This window comes from Leucoraja erinacea, chromosome 9, assembly GCF_028641065.1.
Source record: "Leucoraja erinacea ecotype New England chromosome 9, Leri_hhj_1, whole genome shotgun sequence".
NCBI lineage: Eukaryota > Metazoa > Chordata > Chondrichthyes > Rajiformes > Rajidae > Leucoraja > Leucoraja erinaceus.
This window is the reverse complement of record NC_073385.1, coordinates 49,231,686-49,252,197: the sequence shown is the minus strand read 5'-3', so window position 1 is coordinate 49,252,197 and position 20,512 is coordinate 49,231,686. Positions and strand designations below refer to the sequence as shown.

At 46.7% G+C, this 20,512-nt stretch overlaps 1 protein-coding gene across 7 annotated transcripts in view; it reads left to right on the top strand.

Annotated features, from left to right (window-relative positions):
* LOC129700355 (alpha-(1,6)-fucosyltransferase-like) overlaps positions 1-20,512 on the top strand; it is a 664,773-nt gene that overhangs the window by 600,693 nt on the left and 43,568 nt on the right. The gene's annotated exons all lie outside the window — the stretch shown is intronic.

Here is a 20,512-nt window from a genome sequence, read left to right as displayed (position 1 = left end):
TGCCGTTGCTGTTCTCCTGCCGGCTGCCTGCACTCCGCGGTCTTTCTGCAGCTTACATGGACCCGGTCCATGTCTGCACCTAAAGGGTAAGTGGAAGGAAACGCAGAGTCTCTTACCTGCTGTTCCCGACTTTTTAATTTTTTCCCCTGGTGAACGTCGTTCCCTCCGTGTCGGGTTCGAGCCGCTCGGACCGACCCCGGTGTTTACGGGGCTGGTCCTTCTCCGCTAATTTTAAAAAGTGCCAGAGCCCTAATACAACCCACTGTTTTGTGGGTTGTTGGCTCTGTTTTTCCCTCCACCCCGTATGGGGTGAAGTTGGCACTCGCTCCCGTTATGGGAGACAGTGGTGCCGACTTCCGTTGCTGGCTGACTGCTGCTGTACAGCGGCAGCTCGTCAGCCTTCCTGGAAAGAATAAGAAAAGGTAAGGAATTGTCTTACCTGTTGCACAGCCCCAGGCCCATGTAGCGTCGGTCTTTGGGGCTGTGTCGGCTCCGGAGTGCTCCCTTGTCGGTATTTTCTTCCCGGAGCTGAAGTCGCACGAACTCCCGCTAAGGGGGACTGTCGTGCCACCGGCCGTTGCTGGCAGCCTGCTGTCCTTGTCGGCGCTTGCAGACTTCTCCCCCGCCAGCTTCCAACAGCCTTCTGTAGAAAAAAGGTAAGTAAAGAAACGATGTTCACTTACCTTACTGTTGCAGGTTCGAAAACCCCGCCGTTTGGGAGGAACGTCCTTCCTCCCGACAATGACGAGTTGCAATGCGTTAGCATAAATGACACGCATGCGTTGTAAGCGGGTTCTTCACGAAGTCACTCACGTGACTCCGAAGTAAAATTAAAGTTTTTATGCAAATAATGTGCCTATATTTTATCCATGCACAAAGAAGCAATTGACATTTAAATTAAGTAACCATCAAAGCTTACTTCCTTTGGAGCTGTTCTTAACTTATGTTCAGTTCTTTCAGCTGATAAATTGTATTGCAGTGAATTCACCTTTTCACCGCCACGTAAAAAAAATCTGATTTCCAATACAAAAGTCAATGAGGTAGTTCAGCATGATTGGCGTTTAATTTTTTATCGTCATTGCAGATTGCATTGCAATCGTCATTGTAATTCTTCTGGTCTGTAATCCATAAATAATTCTGGTAGCAATTGGAGGTTTATCATTAACGTTGCATTGGAAGTTCAGGCCAAGTAATTGGGTATTTTTAAAGCTGAGGGAACGATAGATCAGCCACGATCGAATGGCAGAGCAGGCTTGATGGGCTGAATTGCTTCATTCTGCTCCGATGTGTTTTGGTCCCTTGCTTCTTTGAGTGGATCTATTCAACATGTCCTTGCTGCCCATCCAACCTCTGACTAAGTGAGCAACAGGAGTACAAGCCCTGCACAGATGGTTGGTCAAGAAACAATTGTATCGTGGCTATAAACACCTTCTCAAACCGCTTGTGTAGGAAGGAACTGCCCATGCTGGATTAAACCAAAGTTAGATGCAAAAAGCTAGAGTAACTCAGCAAGTCAGGCAGCCTCACTAGAAAAAAGGAATAGGTGACTTTTCAGGTCGAGAGACTTCTTCTGACAAATAGGTACCAAGCTACAGGTGGCATTGGGACAGCTCAGTGAAAGCTTTGTTACAAGGAGAAGGCACGATTGCAGCACATGTATGAATGTACTGCCTGGAAAAGCCACAATCCTACCTTGAGCAGCACCTTGTCCGCAGATTCTGTCCTTGCAAAATGTCTCATCTGCCGCAAAGATCACTGCTTATTTCTCTGGAATTAAAATGGTGCTCGCTTTCATGGTATTGCTGCTTGTAAACCCAGTTGATCAGTTTACTTTCCAACAAAACATGTGCCGTGTGTGTGTGTGTACGCGCATGCATGTGCCATATGTGTGTGCGCACGTGTGTGTGTGCGCGCGTGTGTGTGCGCGCGTGTGTGTGTGCGCACATCTGTGTATGCATGTGTGTGTGCACGCATGCATGTGTGTGTGTATGTGTGTGCGCGTCGTGTGTGTGTGCGCGCGTGTGTGTGTATGCGTGTATGCGTGTATGTGTGCGTGCGTGTGTGTGAGATTTGTTTTGTTTATTTTAATGTCACATGTACCGAGGTACATTGAAAAGCTTTTGTTATGTGCTAACCAGTCAGCGGAAAGACAATACACAATTAGAATCGAGCCGTTCACAATGTACAGAGGCATGATAAAGGGAACAATGTGAATAACGCCTTCTGCAAGATAAAGCAAGTAAAGTTCGATCAAAGATAGTTGAGGGTCTTCAATGAGGTAAATAGTAGTTCATGACAGCTCTCTAGTCGTGGTAAGATGGTTCAGTTTGCTGGACAGCGTAATGGGGATTGTTTGCATTTGAGTCATGATAATTTGAGGATGCGAAATGGTGACGTATCATGAGAAAAAATCTGCAATAGTATACTCATGAGATACTCTCTTCCAAATCCATATCTCAAATCATCAGCAGCATAATAAAAGCAGTTCGACAGCATGAACGCCAAGATGTAAAGCACTGAGCTCTTATTACCATTTCATGTGCGCTGTACACCCACAGAGCCCCACAGTGGAATTGTTTGTGTCTGTTGCATTTATATTTCATAAGCTGAGATTTCAATAAAAACAATAAAACTCAAATTCAACATGTCTATCCTGGATGAGTAGGACATCCATCCACACCTTTGGTTGCCTGGTGTCTCCCAAGTTTTCAGGAGCCTTTGTGTGTTTGCTGCAGGATGGCCTTCTTCCCTCAGCACCAGCTATAATGGTGTAATAGTTTCTCCCAAAGGAATTCTCTGTCTACCATTGTGTTGATGGGGAGAAGAGAAAGGACAATAGAAGCCACCAGACCTAACTACATGCTTTGAAACGCGCATAAACTTACCATGACACAGAAGGAATACATTTGGCCCATCATTTCCATGCTGACTCCCATCTCCCATTCAACCTCAACCTATTCCCGAGGGGCGCTTCATCCTATTTAGGTTAGAGATACAGTGTGAAAATGGGCTCCATGGCCCAGTGGGTCCACGCCGACCAACGAACCTCCTGTTCACTAAGACCGGGGCACTTTTTCAAAACCCAATTAACCTAAAAACCTGCACGTCTTTGGAACATACAGCCTCTGTGCAGGCAGCACGTATGGTCAGGATCCTGACTACGGGTGCAGTATAGGTGGAGTTTGTACATTCTCCCTGTGACCACGTGGGTTTTCTCCGGGAGCTCCTGTTTCCTCCCACACCCCAAAGTCGCACAGGTTTGTTGGTCAATTGGCTTGGTAAAGTTGTACATTGTCCCAGGCATGTGTGGGAAAGTGTTAGTGTGCAGGGATTGCAGGTCGGCATGGACTCGGTGGGCCAAAGGGCCTGTTTCCGTACTGTATCTTAAAACTAAAGTCTAAAACAATTGGGTTTTGCGTAGGAGGTCAGAAAACTTGCCACAGGCAGAACTGGCTTGCGAATGCCAAGTGTTTGCAGTGACATCCTATCTATCTTTTCCTGTCAACTTCTTCTGTCACTGGGTGATGGATTGTTCATCCACTAATTGGAATTGTGAGCTGGGTTTTAATGGTCAAGAGGTCTGACTGGTGACAGCCTGTTGCATTAATAAATGCAATCTGTTGGAGAGGGTCAGGCACACGATGCAGTCGGTAGTACTCTGACATCTCTGGGTACCAGGGAATTATACAAGGTGGAAAGAAGGCATGTTTTTGCTGGTGGGTGGCATGGTCGCGTAGCGTTAGATTTGCTGCTTTACAGCGCCAGAGACCTGGGTTCGATCCTGATTAAGGGTGCTGTCTGCACGGAGTTTGTATGTTCTCCCTGTGACCTGTGTTGGTTTTCTCCAGGTGGCCCAGTTTCCCCCCCACACTCCAAAGACGTGCAAGTTTGTAGGCTAATTGGCTTGGTGAAATAGTCAACGTGGTCTCGGTGGGCTGAAGGCCCTGTTTCCATGCTGTATCTCTAAACTAAACTAAACTAAAAAGATTGATAGTAGGATTCACTGGGGGGCTGGGATGAGGCTTAGAAATTGAATCTGAAAGCACTGTGACTTTGATGCAATCCATTTTCAAAGAAGAACTGAAGCAATCTTGAAAATGGAGACCTTGGTGGGCACCTAAATGATCTATGGTTATTCCATGTGGCATGCAACTCTCCCTATGTGGCTGAATGCCACATCAACATTTTCCAACGCACCTCTTCCGCAGGATTCTCACGTGGGAATTGTAAATTACAGAGTTAAACAAGCCATTTTAATTTCAAAAATGTTTCTTCATAAAAATTTGAAATGTCGTTTAAACAAACCACTCAAGTTGATGTTTTCAAAGCAAGATATTTCAGCTATTTAACATGCATCAGTTATCTATCTACAACTCTTGAACAAGCAATGCATGGGGTTTCATCACAGACTCCTGACACTTGGTGTTGAATGACAGAAGTGGCTTAAACCGTGGTCATTCTCCATTGACCATTTACAATGACCACATCCAGCTTAGAGTCATTGAGTCATACAGAGTGGAAACCGGCCCTTTGGCCCAACTAGCCCACACTCACCAGCATGTCCCATCTACACTAGTCCCATCTGCCTGCATTTGGCCTGTATCCCCCTAAGTCTACCCTATCCATGTGCCTGAATACATGTTTCTTAAAGCTTGCAATAGTACCAGCTTCAACAAGGTTTGTATGTTCTCCCTGTGACCTGTGTTGGTTTTCTCCAGGGTGGTCCAGCTTCCTCCCACACTCCAAAGACGTACAGGTTTGTAGGCTAATTGGCTTGGTAAAATAGTCAACGTGGTCTCGGTGGGCCGAAGGCCCTGTTTCCGTGCTGTATCTCTAAACGATTAGGAAAGGGGGCGATGCAACGAGACCTGGGTGTCATGGTACACCAGTCATTGAAGGTAGGCATGCAGGTGCAGCAGGCAGTGAAGAAAGCGAATGGTATGTTAGCATTCACAGCAAAAGGATTTGAGTATAGGAGCAGGGAGGTTCTACTGTAGTTGTACAGGGTCTTGGTGAGACCACACCTGGAGTATTGCATACAGTTTTGGTCTCTTAATCTGAGGAAAGACATTCTTGCCATAGAGGGAGTACAGAGAAGGTTCACCAGACTGATTCCTGGGATGTCAGGACTTTCATATGAAGAAAGACTGGATAGACTCGGCTTGTACTCGCTAAAATTTAGAAGATTGAGGGAGGATCTTATAGAAACTTACAAAATTCTTAAGGGGTTGGACAGGCTAGATGCAGGAAGATTGTTCCCGATGTTGGGGAAGTCCAGAACAAGGGGTCACAGTTTAAGGATAAGGGGGAAATCTTTTAGGACCGAGATGAGGAAAACATTTTTCACACAGAGAGTGATGAATCTCTGGAATTCTCTGCCACAGAAGGTAGTTGAGGCCAGTTCATTGGCTATATTTAAGATGGAGTTATATGTGACCCTTGTGGCTAAAGGGATCAGGGGGTATGGAGAGAAGGCAGGTACAGGATACTGAGTTGGATGATCAGCCATGATCATATTGAATGGCGGTGCAGGCTCGAAGGGCCGAATGGCCTACTCCTGCACCTATTTTCTATGTTTCTATGTTTCTATGTAGTCCTAGACATTGGAGCATGTTAGTTTGCAGTTCCAAGTCATAGACAACACCAGGCTCCAGAAGACCATGCATTTCAGGTAGATTTAAGAGTATCTTTCATTGAGTAGATGGTTCTCCAGCAATAGCTGATGTTTGTTTTAATGTGTGTTTGTGGGAACAGCCCATACAGTGTGATGTCCTGTGTTCGGCAGCTGTCCTTGGGATAATCCTTGACCAATATCCCTTCATCTCTTGCCTGACCTCCTCGGCAAATCTGCATTCCAGAAGGAGATGGGCAGCAGTCTCATTTCCAGAGCAATCATTCTGATGGCAATGCGAGGTGTAGCCAGTACTCTAACCACGCATGACAAACTAGAGAGGACTTTTCTCACCATTTGCAAAACAAGAGGACTTGTTTGCTTCTTGGCAGTTCTGGTGTTAACGCATTCTGCCAACTGACTTTGACAGTCTGCTCAGGGAACCATCCATCAGCATCCAGCATTTCTTTTCATCCAGAGCATTTCTGGCACACCGTTGCTTGATTTGATTCATGATCAAAAGTGTTTTTCTGCATAAAATATGATGATCAGCTTGTACAACGCCATCCAGTTCAAAAGCACGTTTCAACCCAACCTGTTCAGCTGCATTCTTTTGCCACACTGGGGACAGGCAAAACCTCAGCAACCTCAAAGTTTACATAGGGATCAACAAACAGCCAAAAGCAACCAGGAGGTGGCACAGTGGCACAAACAAGAGACACGGTGGCACACGGTGTACCACGGTGGCTTTACAGCGCCAGAAAACCAGGTGTTGTCTGTCTGGTCTTTGTACGTTCTCCCTGTGACCGCATGGGTTTTCTCCAGGTGCTCCCATTTTCTCCCGCACACCAAAGACATACAGATTTGTAGGTAATTGGCTTCAGTAGTAATTTGTAGTAAAAAACTTGGTCCAGCGCTGGCACTGTATATGGTTGCTGTGCCATCAGTCTGTCTCGTCTTTTTCTTCTTTTATTACTGTGTTACTTGTATATTTTTAGTGTATCTTTAGTTTTTGTATTATGTGAGGGTGGGGGGTGGGGGGGTGTTTGGGGAAACTTTTTTTTAATCTCTTTACTCGACGGAGATGCAACTTTTTCATCGTATCTCCATCTACACTGCGGCTTTAACATCGCGGAGATGGCGATCCCTTGGTAGGGATCGACTGCGGGAGCTCCAAACGCAGGAGATTTGACTGCCCCAATCACGGGAGCTTTGATCGCCCCAATCACGGGAGCTTCAATTGACCCGACCGTGGGAGAAAAGGAGGAAAGAAGGTATTTGTCATTTGCCTTCCATCACAGTGGTTGCCGAGAAAACAAGATGGACGTGCTGCCTGCACTGGTGAGGAGTCGGAGGGAGTGCCGTGAGTGCAGTGACCTTGGTGATCACTGCTTGAGGACATCCCAGAGTCTAGTGCGAGTGTGGGCGGCTCTCTGACTGTTCGGGTGGACAGGGACTGCAGAGAGAGTTGCAGCGGTCGGTACAACTCTGGTCACATCACGGTGAAGGAGCGTGTGTGTGGCCCAGATTTTGAACTGATGGTGGTTGTGGGTCTCCGCTTATGCTGTGTGCCCTAGGGATTCTCACATGCCGTCGTGGTGACTGTTTAAGTCTAAGTTTAATTTTTATGTGTTACTAGACCAAGTGCAGACCCGTTGGGTCTGCTCCCCAAATGGTGTGATCCCCCAACCCAATAATCCACCATGCACCCGTCTCCTCCAACGGAAATGAACCCGTTCCCAAATGTAAGATTCCAGCACTCCCCTGCCTCCCTCAGCAGTGGATTGAAAAAACATTCCAATTGCACCTCCCTGCCTGCTGCAGCAGTTCCAATTGCAATACCATTTGGCCCTCCCCCTTCTGTTGAAGCACTTGCTGTGATATCCCATTGAGGTGAAAAGTTCAGAGTGTTCCTGTCTTGCAACTTTGTTGTGAAGTGTGTTGGAAGCTGATAGGAAGGAGCAGCCGTCAACGAATCAAAAGGCAGGAAGGGATCCGTACTGCAGGCGGACGGATGGATTTGAGTTTTATATATTAATAGATAGAAGATAGATGTATCTTGTTGCTTTTTTGTATGACTTGGCAAATCAGATTCATTGTCTGAAACATAGAAACATAGAAAATAGGTGCAGGAGGAGGCCATTCGGTTCTTCGAGCCAGCACTGCAATTCATTGTGATCGTGGCTGATCGTCCCAAATCAATAACCCGTGACTGCCTTTTCCCCATATCCCTTGATTCCAATAGCCCCTAGAGCTCTATCTAACTCTCTCTTAAATCCATCCAGTGATTTTGCCTCCACTGCCCTCAATGGCAGTGAATTCCACAAATTCACAACTCTCTGGGTGAAAAATTACGTTTACATACTTGGCTCATAAATGAATTACAATTACAATTAAATGTGTAGAATAGTGTTGGTATATGGGGACCACTGGTTGGCGTGGACTCCCTACTACCAGGGTTGTCTTAAAAACACTAAAAATCATTAATTCTACTTTTTAACTTTCAGAGTCGCTGATTTGGCATATCAGTGTGTGCCATCACAAAAAAAATGCACTGCTTTAACCCTTTCTGAATTTGTTTAAGTTTAGTTTAGTTTAGAGATGCAGCGCAGAAACAGACCCTCCAGCCCACCGAGTTCGCACCGACCAGCGATCCCCATATATTTGCACTATCCCACACACCAGGAACAATTTACAATCTTTACTCAGCCAATTAACCTACAAACCTGTACGTCTTTGGAATATGGGAGGAAATCGGAGCACCCGGGGAAAACCCACGTGGTCACGAGAACAAACTCCATACAATCTGCACCCGTAGTCAGGATCGAACTCAGGTAGCTGGCGCTGTAAGGCAACAACTGCGTGTCACTGTGCCACCATTTCCTTTATCCCTTTTGGTACAGAATCAGGAAAATGTTTAACTTTCTTAAGTATGGGCAATAAATACTGGCATTCTCACGCACCCATGCTCACATGCTGTTGATTAATTTAAAACAATTCTAATTGATCTGTACTGGTTTAATCCTTGCAAGCAAAATCCCAATTCAGGAGGCCACCAGGTTCCGAGAAGGTGCTGCAACACAATTGATCCATCGGGCTGCAACCTTAATGGGTCTTGCTCACTCTGGCACTTTAATGATGAGCAGAATCGAGAAATGAATGATTGAAAGATTCTGTGACAGTTGCCTGGTGTGAGTGACAGTTTTTAGAATGAAATGGGCTGTCAGTGACAGATGCACTGACCGCTGTTGGACAGGCACTTTATAAAAATGATGATTTTTGTACCCTTGCCGCTTATTTCATCCACTCAGGGAGATTGAGGATGGCATTATGCTACCAACAGAGCTGCCTGAGATTTCAGGCAGTTATACTTTTATTTTGTGCAACCCACCAATTGCAAGCTCAAATCGAAATGCCGTTTGACACTTCATTGAATTGCTTTCCTTAATGGTTCAAATTCAAAACCAGGCATATTTTTTGGATGGGAAAGAAAATGGTCTGTATACCAATGCTATGCTTCACTGGTGGAAACATATTTGTGTTGTTTGTAGTAAAAGTATATTAGGGATACATTAAATGTTAAATAATACGGCAAAACTGGAGGGATCTCTTGGCCCCTCGTGAGCAGTCATACTGAAGTTTGTTCATACTGAAGTACTGAAGAGTCACTAAGTTTTGGTGCCATTTTCAAGTTCCCAGTTGTTTGTATGTGCTGAGTTCTTAACTTGGCCGTGAAGGTTGGTTGTCCTGGTGGCAAGGCAGGGTTGTCAAGAGTCAAGTCAAGTCGAGAGTCAATTTAATTGTCATTTGGACCCCTTGAGGTCCAAACGAAATGCCGTTTCTGCAGCCATACATTACAAACAAATAGACCCCAGACACAACATAATTTACAATTTTACATAAACATCCATCGCATTGCTGTGATGGAAGGCCAAAAAAACTTAAACTTATCTCTCCACTGCCTCTCCCCCCCCCCCCCCCTCCGATGTCAGAGTCAAAGTCAAAGCCCCCGGCTGGCGATGGCGATTGTCCCGCAGCCATTAAAGCCACGCCAGGTGGTGCAAGGTCGCACACCGGGTCTTGGTGTTAGAGCACCTGGCGTGCGCTCGCAGAGTCCCGCGGCCATTCCAAGCCGCGCGGGGCGGTGATATCAGGCCCCGCTCCAGGAGCTCTTCAACCCCGCAACTCGGGCGGGAGAAGTTGCCATTGCGGGAGCCCTGAAAAGCGGTCTCCCTCCAGGGACCCGCGGGGCTCCCGGAGCCGCCGTCCGCCAGACCCGCAGTTGCAGCCTCCGAATCAGCAGCAGCAGCAGCAGCAGCAGCAGCAGCAGCGCTCCACCACCGTTCCTCCCGCTCTGGACTCGGCCAGCTCCGCGACGGTGAGGTGAGTCGGCACCAGAGTCCCCAGCTTCTTTTGTTGGAGGCCGCTCCTCATTGCAGCCCCAACGACAACGGAGACCCGACAAGAAAAGGTCGGGTCTTCAGTGCAGGGAGAGATTTAAAAGTTACCCCCTCCCTCCCACCCCACCCCCCAACAAAAAATAACAAAAACTACATATAAACATAGACAAAAAATAATAAAAACGCAGACGGGCTGCAGAGGCCGCTGCTGACGAGAGTCGTGCCGCCTACCGGACTCTCGGACTCTTGTCCTGGTCAAGCGTAGCTTTGGTGTCCTCCATTCCATGCTCCTTCACTTCTGGCTCCACCACTCCATGCTCCTCCACTCCGTGCTCCACCACTCCATGCTCCACCACTCCATGCTCCTCCACTCCTCCACTCCATGCTCCACCACTCCATGCTCCACCACTCCTCCTGCTCCTCCACTCTGCTCCACTCCATGCTCCTCCACTCCATGCTCCTCCACTCCATGCTCCTCCACTCCATGCTCCACCACTCCATGCTCCACCACTCCATGCTCCACCACTCCATGCTCCACCACTGCTCCATGCTCCACTCCATGCTCCACTCCACCATGCCCATGCTCCTCCACTCCATGCTCCTCCACTCCATGCTCCTCCACTCCATGCTCCACCACTCCATGCTCCTCCACTCCGTGCTCCTCCACTGTGCTCCACCACTCCATGCTCCTCCACTCCATGCTCCTCCACTCCATGCTCCTCCACTCCATGCTCCTCCACTCCGTGCTCCTCCACTCCATGCTCCTCCACTCCGTGCTCCACCACTCCGTGTGCTCCTCCACTCCATGCTCCTCCACTCCGTGCTCCTCCACTCCGTGCTCCACCACTCCATGCTCCTCCACTCCATGCTCCTCCACTCCATGCTCCTCCACTCCGTGCTCCTCCACTCCGTGCTCCTCCACTCCGACTGCACTTCTGGGACATCCCATCCATCGTATCTTGTTACTGGTTTTGTGTTGCCTACAGTATTCGTGGCAATGACAGATGAAGCTTCCAGATCAGTTAAGCTTTCTCAGGGAATTCAGCTCTTGGATAAACATATTGATATCAACAGAAGCTCCCGATTAGGGACTCTACCAATACCTTTTCTAATGAGCATTTGATGTCCAGACCTGCAGTTGCCAGCTACTCATCAGGCTGTTTTATTTTGTGCCTTACATTGAGGTTTTCAGAGGACAGATCTGTTCCAGTTTCCCATCATGGTGTTCAGAGATGCCATTATAGATGCAATGATTAGCAGAATTATGGAGGGGAATACACCATTCTCTTGTGCAAGAGTGGCCCAGGCCAGCTGTTGTTTATATTCAGTACATTTTATCAAATCCTTGTCAAAATCTCTCAGTGCAATATTCATGAGTGCTAAGTGATTGCATTTCTGAAAAAAACTGATTGGTGGGTGAAATCTAGTACTTGCTATGTTCCAAAGTCAAAGTAAAATTTAGTACATCTTAATGGAGAGGTCATTGAGACTGTTATACAATGTCTTGGGCTTGGTTTCTGTAGAGATTTATGGCAGTGGTTTTGTGAGTAACATTTGTTCGCTCACCATCTGCTCAAACATTGTTAGGGACACGGAGGAAGTTCTCAGCCCATGTCGTGTTTGATATTACTTGGTATTACGTGGTACATTATTTGTCACATGTACCGAGGTACAGTGATATTCATTTTCGTATACAGTTCAGTGCAAGTATCAGGATACATAAGCACTTAGATACATCTTAGATAAGCATCTCAGATACACTACAAGTGTATAACAGTGGTACACTGAGAGTATACAGAGTCAGTCTGAAGAAGGGTTTCAGTCTGAAACGTTGCCTATTTCCTTCGGTCCATAGATGCTACTGCACCCGCTGAGTTTCTCCAGCATTTTTGTGTACCTTCGATTTTCCAGCATCTGCAGTTCCTTCTCAAAAAAAGTATACAGAGTCGCCAGTTTTGGCAAAGTTTTCAAGTCCCAGTTTGCACGTAGTAGATTCTTGACCTTCTTTGTGGGGTACACTTGTGGAGTACACTTGTACTCCCCCGTTGTGGGATCAGCGTGGCCAAGCGTAGCCGTGGTGACCTCCATCGCTGCAGGCCGCGTCTGGTCCATGATCTCAGTCTCTAAGAGCATCGCCTGGTCCAGCTGAACCCCAGGTTGTTGCATGGCTCCAGCAGCCCACTCCATTGTCGAGGCACTGCACTGCCTCCCACCATCGGTCTGCTCACTGGCGCTCTGTCGGGCTCCTTCCAGTCTGGGCGGGCAAGCCAGGCCTTCTGGGTGGGTTCCTGGTCTGCAGTCTTGCACAACTTGATCCAGACCCAGCAGGTCTGAGAGGCCTTCTTGCTGTCCCAGCCAGTGCTGAAGATGGGGATCCACAAGGTAAAGTAGAGCTGGATGAGTAGGCCCGTTGCTACTGACCCGGAGTTGCCTGGTAACAGCATCGGGCTCATGCTCTCCTCCATGGAGCTGCCACCATGTTCACAGTTCCACCAATTTTCCAGCAATTGGTAGTCTGGACAAAATTACAAGAGCAAACTTGAAATCCCCCCCAGAACTCGACTCGGAAATGGAGGGCTATCAACTCTCACGCACTCTCACGCAGTCACGCATTTCACAAAATTCTCACGCTCTCACGCTGATCACAAATTTCTCACGCTCAAAGATCTGCAGGTGCTGGAAGGTCAAAATAAAGCAAAAATTGTTTTAGTGGTGAGTAAAAACCATATGGAGAATATATAAGATGAATACATAGTCTTTTTCCCGGGATATGTGATTCATGAACTAGAGGGCATTGGTTTAAAACAGGGTGGTCAAACTACCGGCCCGCGGGGTGATTTGGGTGAAAAAAAAAGGTTGTTTCTCCTGTGCAGATGGGGTGATAGGTGAGACACAACGGTGGTCCCAGCACCGCTCACACTTCCCACCCTCACCTCCGGCAGCTCTGTGTCCGGCGGCCACTCTGTCCACACTCCATGGAATTTTAGCCCCAGCCCGGGGCCAGCAACGGATCGGATGAGTGGGGGTGTCAGTGCCGCCTCCGGAGTCGCGGGGATGAATCTCGGGCTAAGGCTCCGCTCCGATGCCCGACCCCCGGGTCACTGCCCCACACCTCCCCCGGAACCCAGTTGGATACAGAGCACCTGGGCCAGCCCGCATGCTGGGGGGGGGGGAGAATGAAACGCTCCCCGGGCATCGCCAAGTCTCCGCTCACTCCGGATGTTGTCGCCGCTTCACTGACCCACACACTCTCACACACACAAGTTTTAAAGGGGTATGGGCCAAATGCGGATAAATGGGACTAGTTTAGATGGGGCATCTTGATCTACATGAACAAGTTGGGGTGAAGGGCTTGATTCCATGCTGTAAGACTATGACACATTGTAGAAAGGGTGCAATTGCTCTGGAGAGGATCCAGGGGCAATTTATGAAGATGTTGGCAGGGCTGGAATTTTATTTTCACTTTGAAGAAAGATTTGATAACTGGGATTGTATTCTCTGCAGCAACGGAGGTGAAGAAAAATCTTAGTTGAGGCGAATAATATTACGAGAATATGATATGTTTCGCTTAACAAATAGTGTAGGAAGGAACTGCAGATGCTGGTTTAAACTGAAGATAGACACTAAAAACTAGAAAAACTCAGCAGGACAGGCAGCATCTCTGGAGAGAAAGAATGGGTGATGTTTCGGGTCGAGACATACAGACTGAAGAGGTTGAAAACCAGCCTTAAAACACAATGACGGGATGTGTGTCATCCAACTAAGGGCAGAAATTAGAATCATGTGTTCATCTTCATTGACGTAACACCATAATAAATATATTACAGAAAAAATTAATTTAATGGGGTGGCACGGTGGCGCGGCGGTAGAGTTGCTGCCTTACTACCACATGGGTTTTCTCTGGATATTCATGTTTCTCCCACATCCGAAAGAATTGCAGGTTTGTAGGTTAATTGGCTTCTGTAAATTGTCCCTAGCAAGTAGGATGGAACTAGTGTATGGTAGATTGCTGGTCGGTGTGGACCTGGTGGGCTGAAGGGCCTGTTTCCATATATATGTTTTACATATACATCTAAATTTCATAGAACCATATACGATTGAATAAGTGGCATTATTTTTGTCTTGTTTCTATAGTCAACGGTAAGGTTGATTGATTTATTTGTGCAGAACAGTGATGGAAGACTGACTCCTCTTGCCTTGTTTCTTTGTTTGTTTCTCTATATATATGCATAACAGCATGAATTATAATTTAATTTTCATACATGAATATAGCCATTCATGTGCTGCACCTGTTAATCAGAGCCTGGCTCTTCTGTGGAATGTAATTAGGAATGTAATTCAGCCTAACCTTATTCATACCCAATCCAATTTAAAGCATAAATGTTGCATTCAAGTGTAAGTTAAAAGACTCCACAGTATGCACCAGATTGCACAATTTCAAGCTGAAAAATGCAAAAGTTCCCTACCATAGGAGGGGGGTCACCCCCCTCCCACACCCTCCCCCCCCCTCAATCCCTACACTCCCTCGCAGTTTCTCACTCTCAACTCTCACCCAAAGTTGGCAGACCTCGAAATGTAGTGCCTAGGCAGGATGAGACAGCCGTTCTCAACCTCTTTGGGGCTTCTGCGCAGATTGTCAGGTCAAATTTGCCCCCTGCAGCTGGGGCTCTGGAATCCCAGCCCAGCCAGAGCTGGCAGATCCATTCCCATTGCTGACTTCCAAAGACAAATTTGTGGGCCGGTTTCTTGGCTCCTTGGTGGCCTAGACAGAAAGTAAGGGTACTGCTGGACTCCTCTCAGAGTCTGCTCTGTTGGTCCAATAAAATGGATAATCCAGAAAGGCTGTGGAACTAAGGGTGCTGGAACTTCAGTGGTGGACCTGTATTTAACGATTAGAGGAACCACTTTGCTTTAACATGGCACAAGAAAATGAAACCGATTTTCCATTTTTGGTGGCGAACAGAATCAAACACCCATGTACCTTTCTGCTTGCTCTGTGCTCTATTAACTTAGAGAATGTTTTCAGACTGCCTAGTCCAGCAATTCAGTGCCATGACTGTTGTTTATGATTGTGAGTGTCATATCAATCTCCCTGAGGTTGCCTGATATTCAGTGATGCCGGGTGCAAGGGATTGCATGAAAGACATGAAGGGCTTTGAAAGGCATGCCTCACTTAGTAAAGTTTCTTCACAGGTTTTGCAAAATGTCACGCACAGGATCAAACACATCACTGACAGTACATTTAAATATATATTTTTCAGCTTGGGAAAGTACAACCAGATTGAAGTGGCTAGATCAGTGCTCTAAAACGTTCTTGCTGCGAGATTTCACAAGGGCTGACCCATGCCTTTCTCTTCTGCGACAAAAGCATGTAAAAGACAATAAAGAGAAAAATCACAGAAATTAAATGACAGGATGAAAGATATAATGTATAACATCTGAATAAGACATATCCAGTGAAAATGTCAAATATGTAATTATCAAAACACAAATCATGTGCATTGTTGTGGAATTCTCTGCATGTTCAACATATTCTTCATCTCAAGTAAAAATGCAAAGTGCTGCAGGAATGAGACCTGCCTTACCCACCAAGTTCCTATAGAACGTTGTTTATTGTGCACACTTCCAACATCTGTAGTTTCTTGTGTCTCCATATTCTCCATCTAATTGTATTTGTTAACCGCATGCTGTGAACAGGGAGATTGAATAAGGAGTGTTTATTAGTTTAGTTTAGTTTATTTTAGTTTGGAGATACCCTATGGAAACAGACCCTTCAGCCACTTGGGTCCACACTGTCCAACGATCACTAGTTCTATTTTTTACGCTAGGGATAATTTACAGAATCCAATAACCTACAAACCTGCACGTTTTTGATATGTGAGAGGAAAGCCTTGGGAGAACATGCAAACTCCATAGAGTAGCACCCAAGGAAAGGAGAAGGAAAGCTGGAAGAGAGATTCAGAAATCACATGGAGCTTGGCTCGATCAGACTAGCCAATGAATGTTAAATGTAATTCAGGAAGTGCACAATCCCAATGAATAAAATCTCTTCACAAAATTGCCAGAATAATTGTAGAGATTTGACAGAATACCTTATTCTGCACTGCTATTTCCACGCTCAGCAGGAATGCCAAATGCCTTGTGGGACTGGCACCTTCACCTCTGATACATTGAGCATAAACTACAACTCCAGCAGTTGCTCTGTTCTCCAGGCTTTTCAACATAGTTAAACCAGAAATTATTCAGTCCTGTACACTTGAGTTCCGAGTCAGCAACCTTGACAGATGTGCAATGTCATTAAGGAGAGCAATAGGCAGTTTGACATTAAAGACTGCTTTGCTTTCCTCTTCTGGGAGAGTTGCTTCACCTTGGGAAACTGCTGAAAAAAGAGATGGGTTTTGCTCACTTCAATACGATTTCCCAATGCTGAATTACTGGAAATGGTGTATCACCTGTTAGCTAAAACTAGCCATCCATTTATGTCGAGTACTGAGCGCATTGTGCTCATCTCTGCACCAATTTCTGGGTGAACGAGTACAGCATTTGCCCCAGCAGAACTGTCAGCACCAGTGTGGAAAACCGGTTTAATTGCCTGAAAGAACCAATACCAATGGAGAACGTGAATTCAATTTAATAATTGAATTGCATTTGACCGGAGGGTGTACCTCATCCTGAGACCACACATAAACCAACCTCCATTCCTAACTCTACTAGCTCTTCTAACTTTCTCGAACTTCAAGTAACCCCTGCATTCTCTCTCTCTCCATCCACCTGCGACCCACGTCGTACCAGCTTCAAAGTTGTCCTTTTGAGTCTCATTGTCTGTACTCGTTCTCAGCTAACAAACAGCTGACCAAGGCTGGTTTCCTTTATCATTGTTACTTTTTTGCATATCTTTCAATCATTTGTTCTGTATCTCTCTACGTCACCATCTATATCTCTTGTTTCCCTTCTAATTCTTGACTGGAAACGTTACCTATTCCTTTTCTCCAGAGATGCTGTCTGACCCACTGAGTTACTCCAGCTTTATGTGTCTCCCTTCCATTGACTCCATTTATACCTCACGCGCTCTTGGCAAGGTCAACAGCATAATCAAGGATGAGGAGCATCCAGCCACTCCCTCTTCTCCCCTCTCCCATCAGGCAAGAGATATAGAAGTGTGAAAACGTACACCTCCAGATCCAGGGACATTTTTATTCCCAGCTGTTATCAGGCAACTCAACCTTCTCACCAGCAACTGGAGAGCAGACCTGAGCTGCTATCGACCTCATGGAGATCCTTGGACTATCTTTGATCTGGCTTTATCTTGCACTAAACGTTTTTCACGTTCTTCCCATTATCATGTGTCTGTACATTGTAGATGGCTCGATTGTAACCATGTAATGTCTTTCTGCTGACTGGCTAGCATGCATCTAAAGTTTTTCACAGTACCTCTACACAAGACACGAAACCGAACTAAGCTAATTATGTGAATAGGCTGGTAATAAAATAGGTGGCCGGCCTGGTGTGTGAGTGCAGGACAAATTCCATTCCTTTAATGAGTTAATATTTATTTTCCCAGCAATTGCATATTATGAACATGGCGTGCATAGGCTCCATTGATTATAGTGAAGCGGGAAGGTTGCATAGGGTGGGTGATACCGGAAGATTAGGGTTATGTAGCACATTGGTGAGGTCACATCTCACCAACTGCTGCATTTCCTGTCTGAGAGCCAGTTGGTTCAGTGGGCAGGCAGGAGGAAGATCAAGCAGCAGGGGGATCTCATTGCAACCTACTGAATAATGAAAGGCCAAGAGGGAGTGGATGTGCAGAGGATGTTTCCAGTAGTGGGAGAGTTAAGGATTAGAGGGTTCAGTCTCAGGATAAAAGCTTGTACCTTTAGACTGGAGATAAGGAGGAATTTCTTAAACCAGAGGATGGTGAATCTATGGATTTTGTTTTTGCCACAGACGGCAGTGGAGGACAAGTCATTGGGTATTTTTAAGGCAGAGAGAGATCGGTTCTTGGTTACTAAAGGATTAAAGGTTATGGGGAGATGGCAGGAGAATGGGGTTGAGATTGAAAGATAGATCAGCCATGATGGAATGGCAGAGCAGACTCGGTGGCCAGAATGGACTCATTCTGCTCCCATGTCATGATCTAAGACACTTTCAGGCAGCTGGGACAAACGTGGAGGTAACCTGATGAATGGTTTTGGTCAGGGTAAGTTGAGGTTAGCCCAATGCCAGTGGGGCCCATGGCCAGAAAATGCAGGAAACCCTAACCCTCCCCTTCCCCTCCCCACCTTTCCCTGTACCCCACCCGGATTTGCACCTATTTCTCCCCTCGCCCTCCCCTTCCATCTACATTCCTTCCTCTAGCTTCACAATTCGCAGCTCTTCAATCTTACCTTTCTTTAAATCCCTGACCAATGTCTAACTATCTCTCTATCAACCCACCCCCTCCCCATCCCCTCCCCCCTCCCCACCTCACCTGTGTTCACCTATTACCTGCCACACTGTTTGCTGCCCCTCCTCTCTTCCAGCTTTTTCTCCGCCCCACCCCCCCCCCCCCCCCCCCCCCGCCCCACACACACACACAGTCCATCAGAGGAAGGGTCCCGACCGAAAACATCACCAATTCACCGAACAGTCCTGTCTGATGCCTGCCATCGCATGTGGCAGCAGCAGCCCCCCCCCCCCCCCCCCCCCCCCCCCCCCCCCCCCACCCCCCGACCCCCCCAATAATGCAGAAACTAAAAAATTACTTTAAAAAAAAGTCCATATCCAATGGGAATTTGTGGTTTGCCTTTAATGATTATATTTTCTCACAGAGAATGGTGAGTCTGTGGAATTCCCTGCCTCAGAGGGCGGTGGAAGCAGGTTCTCTGGATGTTTTCAAGAGAGATAGAGCTCTTAAAAATAGCGGAGTCAGGGGATATGGGGAGAAGGCAGGAACTTGGTACTGATTGGGGATGATCAGCCATGATCACATTCAATGGCCTACTCCTGCACCTATTGTCTTTTGTCTATTTTCTATTGTCATATCCTGCTGAGATAACCTTTGCTAATAATCTCTTCAAAGAGTTCAAATGCTCCATCAGTCAGCACAATTGGCGGAGCAATTTTGAACAGCAGTGATGGCCACAGAGAAACCAGTCTCTCTCTCTCTGCTTTTGGGTAATCGGGATGCCACTGTGCTGCTCGCTTGACTGGGCCAGGCAGATTGTGTTGCGCTGAACAATAGATTCTTTGTGGCCCTCCAAACAGTCCCTGTTAATTGTGCCTCTTAGGCTGCTTGCAGAGCAATAGGCCAAGAACAATGAGCTCTCTGAACGGATGGCATCTATCCACAGTATTTGACTAGTTGTTAATCTTCTGCAGTTTCAATCAGTCATAGCATTAGTAAACACTAACCATCTATCAGCTAATTCCATACACTGGGTATAGATAGACACAAAAAGCTGGAGTAACTCAGCAGGTCACACAGCATCTCTGGAGAAAAGATGTACAAATATGCTTTTCTCCAGAGATGTTGCCTGACCTGCTGTCACTCCAGCGTTTTGTGTCTATCTTCAGTTTAAACCAGCATCTGCAGTTCCTTTCTACACACTACTGGGTATAGATGTTGGACATCCCTTTCAGTAATTGTCCAGTTCATTTCAATTTTTTGATCACACGTCATTTTCACTTAATTCTAACAAATTTCCCATTTTAAAATAGAACTCAGAGATGCAGGTGATTCCCCATTGCTGAAGCTCTTTTGTCCCAGTGTTTTTCATTTTGCTGTGGTCTTTGTAGCGGGAGGAAGCAAGAAGCTGAAACCGCTCCAGAGAACCAGAGAATCTTATAGAATTTTTCGAGGATGTAACTAGTAGCGTGGATAGGGGAGAACCAGTGGATGTGGTGTATCTGGACTTCCAGAAGGCTTTCGACAAGGTCCCACATAAGAGATTAGTATACAAACTTAAAGCACACGGCATTAGGGGTTCAGTATTGATGTGGATAGAGAACTGGTTGGCAAACAGGAAGCAAAGAGTAGGAGTAAACGGGTCCTTTTCACAATGGCAGGCAGTGACTAGTGGGGTACCGCAAGGCTCAGTGCTGGGACCCCAGCTATTTACAATATATATTAATGATCTGGATGAGGGAATTGAAGGCAATATCTCCAAGTTTGCGGATGACACTAAGCTGGGGGGTAGTGTTAGCCAAAGATCTTAGAGCGAAGCAAGATAGGTTACTCTCACGCAAACGTGAGGTACGCTCATGGGCGGTTTCATGGGTGATTACAGGACACATTTTAGCAAGCTGACTCCGCCATCTTGTTCCGCCATCTTGCTCCGCTTTCTTGCTCCCGCCTTCTTGCTTCCGGCCAAAGATTGGATCCGCAGCGGGGAGAAGGAGTGCAAGGCCCGGGGCAGCGGGGAGAGAGAGTGCGGGGTCCGGGGCAGGGGGAGAGAGAGTGCGGGGCCCGGGGCAGCGGGGAAAAGGAGTGCGGGGCCCGGGGCAGCGGGGAGAGAGA